The sequence below is a fragment of the Hemitrygon akajei genome, chromosome 11 (assembly GCF_048418815.1).
Source record: "Hemitrygon akajei chromosome 11, sHemAka1.3, whole genome shotgun sequence".
In the NCBI taxonomy this organism is placed as follows: Eukaryota; Metazoa; Chordata; class Chondrichthyes; order Myliobatiformes; family Dasyatidae; genus Hemitrygon; species Hemitrygon akajei.
Genome location: NC_133134.1, coordinates 102,851,266 through 102,864,286, shown reverse-complemented (window position 1 = coordinate 102,864,286; position 13,021 = coordinate 102,851,266). Strand labels below are relative to the sequence as shown.

Here is a 13,021-nt window from a genome sequence, read left to right as displayed (position 1 = left end):
TGGGTGTTTTGTGGTCATAGATTTACATTGATCGGAACTGCACTAACCGTTCCTTGAGTAACACTGGTGTGAACACCAACCCGCCACCTCTTGAGTCAATCTACCTTATTAGCTAGCAAAAGTTTCAAATGGTTGTATGCTGCTGCCAGGTGACAAACATGTGCCTGCTCCTTCCTATACTGTATACTCACTGACTGGATAAAGGCATTCACACTCTCCCTTTCCAATTCTTACTTCTCATGACCCAGCAACTGTGACTTTGAGTATGTTTGCTTTACAATCCACCAGTTTAGAATCATAGAGCACTACGGCAAAGAAACAGGCCCTTTGGCCCATCTAGTCCGTGCCTTAAAATCAAGTAAACTTGCAACTATAGAATGACAAATTTGTCACAAAAGGCCTTTTCAGTTTACTTTAACTATACAGCCTTAAAAAAGACATCACTGTAATTCATAAGACTGACAGTTAAATGATGTTTAAAAACCCGATTTCTGTTTCTAGCTCTACTATTTTGTGAGGCGCTGTCTGTGCATGTGTTGGGTGTGTGTGCATGAATGTCTGCGCGTGTGTGTGCATGCATGACTGTGTTGGGTGTGGGTTTGGGGGGCAAAGTACTTCAATTCCTCTAGCCCTACCAACTACTTTCCATTTATTCCCACTGCTTCTCTCTGCACAAAGGACGATGGGCCCCACCTATTCACACCATTTTTCTAATTTTCCTGGCATCTTTGAAAATTATGATGAAGAAGGGAAGTAATTTGGCCCTTGTCTAATCAAGCCAAGGAACTGCATCGGGTCACAACACTTCTCAGCTCACATTCCAGTGTCTTCAAGTGGTCACCCAGGTAAATAAAGTGATGAACGTTTCTGCCTTTTTCAGGGTGTGAGCTATAGACTGTACCATACTTTGACTAAAATGAAATTTCTCAGCCCCTCTGTGCAGTAGTTCTCAATTACTTTAAAACTATGTTCCTTAGTGACTGAGCACTCTGCTAATATACCAAGTGCCTTTCCTTTTGCTCTGTTTAGACCCCATGTAATAGTATGCATTTCAATTCCTCAAAGTTGCCTTTGAGTACTCTCAATTACGTCAAACCTTTCCCAGAAAGTGGTGACCTTGCAAAGCATCTTTCACGACCTCTTGTAAACCAGAAGGATATTTGGCATGAAAACAGTCAAAAATAAAGCCTGGTCTTCTCTTTGATTTCTCTGCTGATCATCTTTGTCTCATCTGGTTATGGATTCTCTTGCATAAGTGATTGAGTAGGTAAAGATCAACTAGCAGAATCCTTAAAACTTTTGACCTCTTCTATTCAATCTCTTTTACCTTCTCCATTCCAAGGAGATAAATTGCATGTTCTCTAACCTTCTGCAAAACTCAAATTCCTGCTCGCTGTCTCAAGGCCAGGGTTGGGACCAGCTATGTCCCTTGTTGCATAGATGACAACATCTGAGAGCTGTGGAATGTGTCAAGGGCAACAGCTGTCGGAGGGGATTGGCTAGAAAAACATAGAACAGTACAGCACAGGAACAGGCCCTTCTGCCCACAATGTTGTGCCAAAAGAAGTTGAGGAAGGGCAGCTAAAGCCATGCAAGTCTGTTCTGGCATTCAGTGAGATCACAAACAATCTGAATTCCCTCAAGAATGTTCTGAATTTTGCCTGGCAGAATTGCTACTGTTTTCTTACTGAGATTTACAGTTGCAGCCTCGACAGCTTTTTGGGCTGTAGAGACTTTCAACATTTCCACCATGTTTTAAGTGAAGAAATGCTTCCAAACATCAGGAAGAGGGCACAGAAGAGGTTTACCAGGATGCTGCTTGGTTTCTAGGGCATGTGCTATCATGAGAGGCTGGATAAACTTGGGTTGTTTTCTTTGGAGTGCCAGAGGCTGAGGGGAGATCTGATAAAGGTTTATAAGATTATGAGAGGCATAGATAAAGTGGACGGAGAGTATCTGTTTCCTCAGGTTTGGAATGTCTAATATCAGAAGGCAGGAGTTGAAGGCGAGAGGAGTATGTGAGGGATAAGTTTTTTTTACTCGGTGGTGGATGCCTGGAATATGCCTGGTATGGTGGTAGAGGCAAACATATTAGAGACTTTTAAGAGACATATTGGATAGGCATGTGGATGTAAGGAAGATGGAAGGATATGGACATGGTGTTTGATGTAGGAGGGATTAGTGTTTGAGTGCTTTAGATTTGCTTTTTAACTGATTTGGCTCAACATTGTGGGCTGAATGGCCTGTCCTATGTTCTATCATCTGAAGTAACACACGCAAAATACTGGAGGAACTCAGCAAGTCAGACAGCATCTATGGAAATGAATAAACAGTTGACGTTTCAGGCCGAGACCCTTGTCTAATGTTAAGTTTCTACCCCTACTCTCTATTCTGCCCCACCCTCCCCTCACTAAAGGAGGCAATTTTTTGTTTCACCCCATCAAACTCTTATCAGTGTTTGATGTTGGTAAAGAGGGGTAGCCACCTTTGGCCTTGTATTTTTCGTCATCAGTGGCCGATAAAGGAGAATTGCGTGTTGAGTTGCCAGGTAACTTGAGGTTGATGGGTGTGACTGCGGTGTGCATGCAGACATCCCAGGTGAACTGTGATGATGTAAACAGTCTATTCTGTAGAACGAGGCTGCCTTGAATTCATGAGCAGAAAGTTATCATTCTGATCATTTGGTCCTCCGATAAGCCCCCTGATCGGACAATAATAAGGTAATCGAAGCTCAACCTGGTAAGTACCATATAGAATTACACAAGCTGTGTTTGGGTGTATGCCAACTTTCAGTTTTGACAGAGCAGTTTTTATTTGGAGTAGTCTGTAATCTAGGCATCGGGTTACATTCCTGTTCGTGGTGAAGTTACAACATTTAAAACCTAATGGTTTTGTTGCCTTTTGTCTGCCACTTCCCTCCTTTATCTCACTTTTCCTCTTGCAAATATATTCCCTTTGCTCCCCGCTGCTGGAATTTATTGCTCATGTTGTTGGGACAAGTCCAGTGTGTTTCCTTGTCGACATTCCCCAAGTTCCTGAGCTCCTTCTGCAAGAGCAAACTACTGAACAGTAACGTGCAAAGACACGTTCTGCAGATAGTCAGAGACCTCCCTGTCTTCCACAGAGAACCCTACCCTGATAATGAATCATATCAGAAATAAAATCTTGTTTAAATCTCTTCCAGCCTATGTATCTGGAGAGTGAGCTGTTTCTAGTTAACTGTTTAAGGGTATTTTGGAACTTTTATTTAGTTATGTCTCAGTGAATAAAGCTCTTGTCTGTCTATAGGTTTAAATCCCACTCCAGACACTCGAGCGTGCAATCCCTGTCTACATTCTATAGTATTAAGAGCTATAGTACTGCACTGCATTGTTTAAGATGTCTTTATTACTAGTCCAACTGAACTCATCTTTTGTTGAGTGTAAAAGATCCCACAGCCACTATTCAAACAAGAGAAATTCTTTTAGGCCCAATAGTATTCTCCCAATTAATAGCATTTTTAAAAAAAAGAAACAGAGGACCTTGTCATCATTACCTTCAAGTTTGAGGCTACTGTGATACAGTGAAGATGACTTCAGAAGCACTTCACTGACCGTGCTATCCTGAAGTTACATAAATACAAGCCTCTCATAGTGCTGAATATAAGATGGACATCTTGCTATAAACTTTTACTTTGCAATGTGCAATTTGCTTCTTTACATTATCAAATGTAGGACACTGGAATAGAGGTCAGCATTGGACACTACTTAGAAAACCAGATTTTCGGATTAAGGGGGCTTCAAAAATTGAGGTGTGTGTACCAGCAACAGAATTTCTTTTAATATTGTTTTATGCTCAGATGGAGTCAGTACTTAACACTGCCTGGTAATTTATCTGGAAGTTGCTGCTGAGGCCTGCAATTTCTTGCCCATCCTCATTTTGCCCCTGGGGGTTAGCTGTTCCACTTTAGAGTGCAGTTAATAGTTAATGCCATTGCTGTGGGTTTATAGTCACATACAGTACAAACCCAGAACAAATATTTCCTTCTCTAAATTATGCTGGATTTTTATGATCGGTTGATGAACATCGTTGCTGAAACTTGCCTTTCCTTTCTATATTAATGTAATAATAACAACTTGCCTGCTGGTGGAATTTAAATTGGTGTACTCACAGTTTACCCCAGGTTCCATTCATCAAGCAATTTGCTGATTGAAAAAAGGACACATGTTTGCTGTTTTATGCAGTTATACCTGTTTATGCAAAGCAGTCCATCTGGAGAGATGGTCCTTTGAGTTTATTGCAGGATTTGGGAAATTTCTCATTCATTCTCGTTGGTTATGCAAGTACCAGAATAATAAATTGAGATGACCTGTTGTACCTAAATAGTGAAAGGATAAATTTCAGTCAAGCTCTTTAATACCTTGTTTTGTTTATCTGTTAATTGTAAGGTTTCAGTCTCAGAGTTATCGGAGAGGTTATTCCTCCTTTCAATGTGATGAAGTGTGAGATTATCCCTATTGTTTAAATGGGGAGGGATCTGGATGTCCTCTTAAGTGAAGCAGTAAATTACCAAGCAGTTACAGCAAGTAATCATGCAAGTAGAATGTTGATTTTATTACCAAAGGATGTGTTATGTTTTGTAACTCTAAAACATTAAACTAAATGAAAGGAAAAGATGAGTCTAAAATAAGACTATAAGACCAGAAGCCATGGGAAAAGAATTAGGTCACTTGGCCCATCGAGTCTGCTCTGCCATTCAATCATGGCTGATCTTTTTTTTCCCTTCCTCAGCCCCCTTCCCTGGCCTTCTCCCTGTAACCTTTAATTCTGTGTCCAATCAAGAACCTATCAATCTCTGCCTTAAATATACCCAATAACCTGGCTCCACAGTTGCCTATGGTAACAAATTCCAAATTCACTAACCTCTGGCTAAAGAAAATTCTCTGCATCTCTGTTTCAAATGGATGCCTATCTATCCTGAGTCTGTGTCCTCTTTTCCAAGACTCCCCACAATGGGAAACATGCTTTCCACATCTACACTGTTTAGGGCTTTCAACATTCGAAATATTTTCAATGAGATCTGCCCCTCATCCTTCTAAATTCCAGCAGGTACAGACCCAGAGCTAACAAACCTTCCTCATATGATAACCCTTTCGTTCCCAGAATCATATTTGTGAACCTCCTCTGAACTCACTCCAATGCCAGCACATCTTTTCTTAAGATGAGGAGCCCTGTACTCTTGAGTGAGGCCTTACCAGTCCCTTATAAAGCCTCACCATTACATCCCTGCTCTTGTATTCTAGACTTCTTGAAATGAACACTAACATTGCATTTGTCTTCCTCACCTCAAACTCTATCAGCAAGTTAACCTTTGTGGTGTTCTGCACAAGGTCTCCCAAGTCCCTTTGCATTTCAGATGTTTGGACTTTCTCCGCATTTAGAAAAGTTCCACAGGTCGACTCCAATGTGAGTCTAACTTTCTGCTTACTTTAAGTGAGGTGCACACATGTAACCTGGTGGCATGATGACATATGTCATATATGTACTTTACATATAAACCACAATGAACAAGAATGCTGAATCAAACAATATATTTTATAATACTCAAATATTAAATACACAACACTCCTCTCTGATTAGCTATAAACTCCAACTCAATATAGAATGTATCTCAACTATATACACAATATACTATAAAATACAACTACTGTACAGACATCCATGGCGTAGTAAATTTTAAATACTCCTATTCAGGCTTAAGGATTTAATTGCTGTGGAGCTTTTCTTACTCTTGTAGAATAATGTCTTAACTGACAAGGAGGTTGGGGGGGGGGTGTAACTCTGCTTGGCAGTTGAGACTTGTGGCTGTGAAACAATCTCAGATTATGGGGCCTCCTCCAGGGTGGTTGTTGGAGTTGACCCTTGGAAGTGGTTCTGACAGATCTGGACACTTTCCTTCTTTTCAATTTCTTGTCTTTTTTTCACCTTCTGTTTTCTTATAATTTATTGTATCTCTGACAATGCTAATTTCTCGATAAATTAGGTCTCTTCCCTTTCTATAGCACTTATGTCATCCTCTTTTTCCTTTTTCTTATTTCTAGGATGTGCATCCTTGGCAAGGTGCATTTAGTTCACTGGAGTATTCTCTTATTTATCCTTCTATCACTCCCTTTACGATCTGATCTCGCCTCTTGATTTCCTCATCCACATCATCATCTGATGAATCCTTTGTTTCAGTATCTCCATTGACTACTTTCTTTTTGGCCTTCCATTCATCCAGCTGGGCTTTGGTCTTTGCGTCTACTTATACAAACAGCTTTTTGATTGCCACCTTGAAGTTCATGCAATAACCTTAATACACACAAAGTAGATCCTGGATCTTTATACTCACGAAAGCTGAATGCTTGCAAGTTTCCTGAAGCTCCTTGAACTCTCTTCAAGCTTAAAACCAAGTAACTGCCTGATTAACATCTCAGAAACTTTCTTGGAAATATTGCCTATGAAAATGGTTGTAGCCAGACCACTGCTTTTGTCACTTAACACAATTCCTCTGAGCAACATGGTCCTTCCTTGGTCCGGTATGTTTTCCAACCAGAGACACAGAGATTGGCACCAATTCCTGTTTGTCCTCTGGGGAACAGTTCATGGTGTTATAGCATGGAGACAGTTGTGCATCTTCCAGCACCTTTCTTCATTTGCTTCCAGTTGACTCTGTTGCAGCAGATGGATGGATACCCAATGAAGTTGTAGTTGGCTCTGCCAATCATGTCCCCACAATGCTGGCCCTCCTGTTTTACCACGTGCAAGCCCAATGTGGTGTGTTGGTTGTTGTATTTCACTGTTACAAGTGTTATTCCAACAGAAGTTTTCATTTCTTCAGTATAAGTTGGCTTTCTGCAGGCTTCAATTTAGTATCTTTGAAATGCCTTTCCAGCTCATTTTGTGGAATGACTGAAACAGCCGAGACAGTGTTTAATTCCATTGTATTTAAATTGCCCTTCACTTCTGGTGAAAGTCATATTTCCTGTCTGTTAATTTTCACATTGTAAATCTCAAGGCCACCCAGTCCTGTGTCACTCTCTTTCTCTTTCCTGTGCAGTCTATTTATTTCTCGTCTGCCCAACATATTCTTTGTATGTGCCCTACTTTGTAACATTTTCTGCTGGTTTTGCCTCTGAGCCTGCATTGATCTAGTGTATGCGAGTCCCTGACACAACAGTAACACAATTTGTTTGGGCAGGCGTACTTCTGTTTAGATGTGCCAATTTTGTTCATGCTCACTCCCATTCCTGACTGCAACTCAATTGCATCTCTGTCTGTGGCTTCCATTGAAGCAGCAATTTCAACTGCTCTTTTAAATGTGAGTTGAGTTTCAGTTAGGAGCTGCTTTTGAATGCTTTCTTGTGAACAAGAAACTAAATGCTCTTAGTGCACTATTAAGTCCATCATTGAACTGACAATGCTCAGACAACTTCTTCATTTTAGCCACATATACTGAACTGGACACTTCTTCCTTTTGATTCCACTTAGAAAAGCTAAAGTGCTCTGCAATCAACAATGGCTTTGGTTCTAAATGTTCCTGCATTACTCTCACGATATCAGCAAAACTCATTTTGGCTGGTTTGGTTGGAGCAGTCAAATTTTTAAGCAAACTGATTACCTTCAAACCCAATACACTCAGCAAAGCTGGCACTTGCTTCTCATTGGCTATTTCATTTGCTTCAAAATACTGCTCAGTATACAAAAATATACCTCAGTATACACAAGCCAGTTATCTGTTTTGTAATCAAATGTTCCAATGTAGCCAGCCACTAATGCTCTCCTGCCTTCCCCTCTATATCCCTTCATGCCCCGACCAATCAAGAATCTATCAACCTCTACCTTAAATATACATTAAAGCTTGGCCTTCACAGCTGCCTATAGCAACAAATTCCACAGATTCACCACTCTCTAGCTAATGAAATTCCTCATCTCCATTCTGAAAGGACGCCCCTCTATTTCGAAGCTGTGTCCTCTGCTCTATTGTAGGAAAGGCAGATGAGCTCAGGCCATGGATCAACATGTAGAATTATATTGTAGACTTGGTTGCAGGAGGGGCAGGACTGACAGCTCAATATTTGGGTTCAGCTGTCTTAAATGTGACCGAGCAGGAGGGATTAAAATGGGAGGATGGTGTTACCAGTGCAAAAGAGAAAATGTCGTACCAATGTTCAGTCAGGACAGACTGGAGAAATCGTATAGTGAGGCATTATGGGTGGAACTGAGAAATGAGAAAGATATAACCATGTTAATGGGGCTCTTACAGACTACCCACAATCCGTGGGGTTTTGAGGACCAAATTTACAGAGAGATCACAGACTGTTGCAACAAACACGAAGTTATAGTAGGTGATTTCCATGTATTGATTGGGACTTCCATACTGTAAAAGGACTAGGTGGGATAGAGTTTGTCAAATATGTTCAGAAAAGTCTCCTTCATCAATACCCAGAAGTCCCAGTAAGAGAGTGTGCAATACTCAATCTGCTATTAGACAATGAGACAGGGCAGGTGACAGAAGTTTGTGTGGGGCAACACTTTGCATCTAGTGAACACAGTGCCATCAGTTTCACAGTAAATATAGAAAAATATAGGTCTGGTGTATGGGTTGAGATTCTAAAGTGGAGAAAGGACAATTTTGATGGTATCAGAAAGGATCTGGTAAGTGTGGATTTGGACAGGCTATTTTCTGGCAAAAGTATACTTGGTAAGTGGGAGGTCTTCAAAAATGAAATTTTGAGAGTACAAAGCTTGAATTTGTCCATCAAAAGAAAAGGTTTAGGGAACTTTGGTTTTCAAGAGATATTGAGATATTAAGAAAAAAAACGTATAGGCAGGTAGGAACAAATGAGGTACTTTTGCAGTATACAAAATGCAAGCAAACACTTTTTTTGCTGGTGGGGGAGGGGAATTGTTGCTCGCTGCCGCTTACATGTTGGGGGGAGGAAGCTGGGAGACTTTGGGGTTCTCGCATTTAACTGCCGTTCACTCTTTGGAGCACTTCTCTGTCTTCATGGATTCTTGCAAAGAAAAAGCATTTCAGGATGTATACTGTATATGTTTCTCTGACATTAAATTTGACCTTTAAACCTTTGAAGAAATAAATCTGGAGGGTTAAAAGAAGGCATGAGTTTGCCCTAGTAAACAAGGTGAAGGAGAATCCTAAGGAATTCTACAGATATTAAGAACAAAGGGATCGCAAGGGATAAAATTTTTCCTCTAGAAGATCAGAATGATAATCTATGCATGCAGCCAAAAGAGACAGGTGAGATCTTAAACTGATGTTTTGCATCTATATTTACTCGGGAGACAGACACCGTGTATGGAAGTGAGGCAAAGCAGCAGCAAGGTCATGCACTCTATACAAATTACAGTGGAGGAGATGTTCACTGCCCTGAGGCAAATTACGGTGGATAAATCCACAGGGTGTTCCCGCGAACCCTGTGAGAGGCTAGTGTAGAATTACAGAGGCATCTGAAGAGATATTTAAAACATCCTTAGTGACAGGTGAGGTACTGGAAGATTGGAGGATGGCTAATGGTTTTCTGCTGTTTAAGAAATGCTCTAAAAGTAAGCCAGAAAATTATAGGCTGGTGAGCCTGTCATCAGCAGTGGGAAAGTTATTGGAAGGTATTCTAAGATAGACATGGACTGCTTAGGGATAGTCAGCATGGCTTTGTATGTGGTAGGTTGTGTCTATCCAATCTTAGAGTTTTTTGAGTAAATTACCAGGAAAGCTGATGAAGGCAAGCCAGTGGATGTTGTCTACATGTACTGCAGCAAGGTATTTGACAATGGCCTGCATGGAAGCTTGGTCAAGAAGGTTGAGTCACTTGGCATTCAAGATGATGTAATAAATTGGATTAGACATTGGCTTTATGGGAGAAGCCAGGGAGTGGTAGAAAATGGTTGCCTCTCAGACTAGGGGCCTGTGATTAGTGGAGGGATCTGGACTAGTGCCGCAGGGATCTGTGCTGGGTCCATTGCTGTTTATCATCAGAGCATTGATACAGATGACAGTGTGGTTAAGTGAATCAGCAAATTTGAGGTTGTAGTGGACAATGAGAAAGACTATCAGAGCTTGCAGAAGGAAAAATGTGCTGAAAAATGGGTTGTAAAGAAAGCTTTTGGCACATTGGCTTTCATAAGCAAAGTAGTGAGTAAAAGAAATGGAATGTTATGGTGAAGTTGTATAAGACAGTGAGGCTTAATTTGGATTATTATATGCAGTTTTGGTCATCTACCTACAAGAAAGATGTAGATTTTCTCTGTACCCTTTCAACCTTATTTACAAGGTGTTTCTGGGACTCGAGGACCTGAGTTATAAGGGAAGATTGAATAGGTTAGGAGCTGCCAGTGCAAGTGATGCATGCAAGCTTGATTTCAACATTTAAGAGAAGTTTAATAAGTACATGGATGGTAGGGGTATGGAGGGCTGTGGTGTGGGTGCATGTTGATGGGATTAGACAGTTTAAATAGTTTTGCATGGACCAGATGGGCTAAAGGGCCTGTTTCAGTGCTGTATTGTTCTAATACTCTATGACGCTTCTCTTCTCCCCTCTAGAGAGACACGTATAATGTCTCGCTGCACTTCTTGGGTTCATTTAAAAAATACCTAGTCACCACTTTTATGTTTTGTAACTCCAAAACATTAAATTAATTGAAAGGAAAATATGGGAGTCTGAAATGCAAATCTAACTTTCCAGTTACATTAAGTGAGGTACGTATGTGTTACATGGTGGTATGATGACATATGCCATTTACGTACTTTTACATATAACCCGCAATTTAGTATTTAAACGAACAAGAATTCTCAATCAAACAATATATTTTTCCAATAATACTGAAATATCACTGAAGTATTAACTACACAACAGGATGGAGTATAAAAGTAGGGAGTTCTCGCAACAACAATATGGTGTAAATGAGCTTACATCTGCAAAACAGTGAACTCTGGGTTTCTTTCATTAAGTTAAGGATATACTTCTGTTGAAGACAGTTCAGAGAATCAAACTAGCTTGATTCCTGGACTAAGGGACCTTTCCACACAAGTCATTCATGGAATTTAGGAGAATGAGAGGTGTTTTTGCTGAAACACAGAAGATTCTGGCATTGATATTGAGGAAGATACTAAGAGGATGTTTCAACTTGTGAAAACATCTAGAACCAGAAGCATAGTTTCAAAGCAAGAAGACAGTGGTCAGGATGGAATGCTCCTCCTGTCAGATGTGGGAATTCAAGGAGTTGGATCTGGAGTTGGTTGTACTCAGGGTCATTGGGGAGGCTAAAGATATTATAGACAAGACTTTTGAAGAGGTGGTCATACTCAGAGTACAGGCTTCAAACAGCAGATGGATGGCCATCAGGAGAGGTAAGGGAATTATGTCAGTACAGGGTTCCCCTATAACCATTCCCCTCAGCAACAGGTATATCTCTTTGGATACTGCTGCAGGTGTTGCCCATCAGATCATGGCAGCAACAGCCAGTCTGCAGGCACTGTGGCTGGCTCTGAGGCTCGACAGGGAAGACGGGCAGTGTGGTAGTTATAGGGGACTCAATAGTTATGGGGTTAGAAAGGAGATTCTGTTGCCACAAATGAGACACCAGGATGGTGTGTTAACTCCCGGGTGTTAGGGTCCCTGATTTATCAGAGTAGCTGTGGAATATTTTCGGGTTGGGGGGAGGAGACAACTTGAGGTTGTGGTGCATATTGGCACTAATGAAGGGGTCTTGTGCAGTGAGTATATAAAATTAGGAAAGAGGCTGGAGAGAAGGACCTCCAAGGTTGTAATCGCTGGATCACTCCCTGTGTCACAGGCTACAGCAAGTAGAAATGGGGCGATAGCGTGGATGAATGAGTGGCTGAGGAGATGGTGCAGGGGGCAGTGTTTCAAGTTCTTGGATAATTGGAACCTTTTCTAGGGAAAGGCTGACCTGTACAAGAGGGACAGTTTGCACCTGAATTGGAGAGGAACCAATAGCCTGGCCAGGAGGTTTGCTGATACTACTCGGGAGAATTTAAACTAGCTTTGCAGGGGACTGGGAACTGAGGTCAGTAAGGGAGAGATCAGATCAGAAGGTAGAAGTCAGGAAAAGTATTGAAAGATTAAAATCGAGATAACAGGTGTGATGGGTCAGATAGTTTGAAGTCTGCAAATTTTAATGCAACGAATATTATGGGTAAGGGTGATGAACTTGGAGAATGGATCAGTACATAGAACTACAATGTTAGGAAAGCCAGGAGAGCCCATGAAAAGTCATTGACAAGTAGGATTAAGCTGAATCCCAAGACATTCTATACATACATCAAGAGCAAGAGGATAACTAGAGAGAGGACCACTCAAGGATAAAAGGGTAACATTTGCTTGGATCCAGAGAATGTGAGTGAGGTACTTGATGAGTAATTTGTCAAAGAAAATAATATAAAGGGCTAGGAGATCAGTGCTGAGTGTATAAATACGTTAGGACACTTAGAGGTCTAGGAGGAAGTGTTGGGCTTCCTAATGGGCTTTGAGCTAGACGAGTCCCCAGGGCCTGATGGGATTACCCCAGGTTATTGAGGGAGGGAAAAGATGAGATAGCTGGTCCCTTGACCGGTATCTTTGTGTCATCTCCAGCCACAGGCGAAGTCCCAGAGGACTGGTGAGTGGCTAATGTTGTACCACAATTGAGAAGGAAAGAAGAGAGAATCCTGGGAACTATAGACCGGTAAGTCCCATGTCAGTTGTAGGGAAATTCTTAAGGATAGGATATGTGAGCTTTTGGAAACCTATGGCCTAATTAGGGAGAACCAACATGGCTTTGTGTGTGACAGGTCATGCCTTACCAACTCGATTGAGTTTTTTGACAAGGTGACGTGAGAGATTGACGACAGTGGATGTTGACTACGTGGATTTTAGGCGTATGACAAAGCCCTTCATGGGAAGCTAATCCAGACAATTAAGATTCATGGGGTCCATGGTGAATTGGCTGTTTGAATTAAGAACTGGCTTGCACAAAGACAGAG

The 13,021-nt window shown here is 41.2% G+C and overlaps 1 protein-coding gene across 5 annotated transcripts in view; it reads left to right on the top strand.

Moving 5' to 3' along the window:
• Positions 1-13,021, top strand: part of bnipl (BCL2 interacting protein like) — a 78,602-nt gene that overhangs the window by 22,523 nt on the left and 43,058 nt on the right. Inside the window, exon 2 of one of the 5 annotated variants that reach the window (XM_073061447.1) lies at positions 679-845. The exons of 3 other annotated variants lie outside the window; for them this stretch is intronic. The gene's annotated coding sequence lies outside the window, so the exon portion shown is untranslated. Of the gene's footprint in view, positions 1-678; positions 846-2,606; positions 2,740-13,021 lie in introns of those variants that run through there. One more of the 5 variants, XM_073061448.1, reaches the window with a different exon arrangement.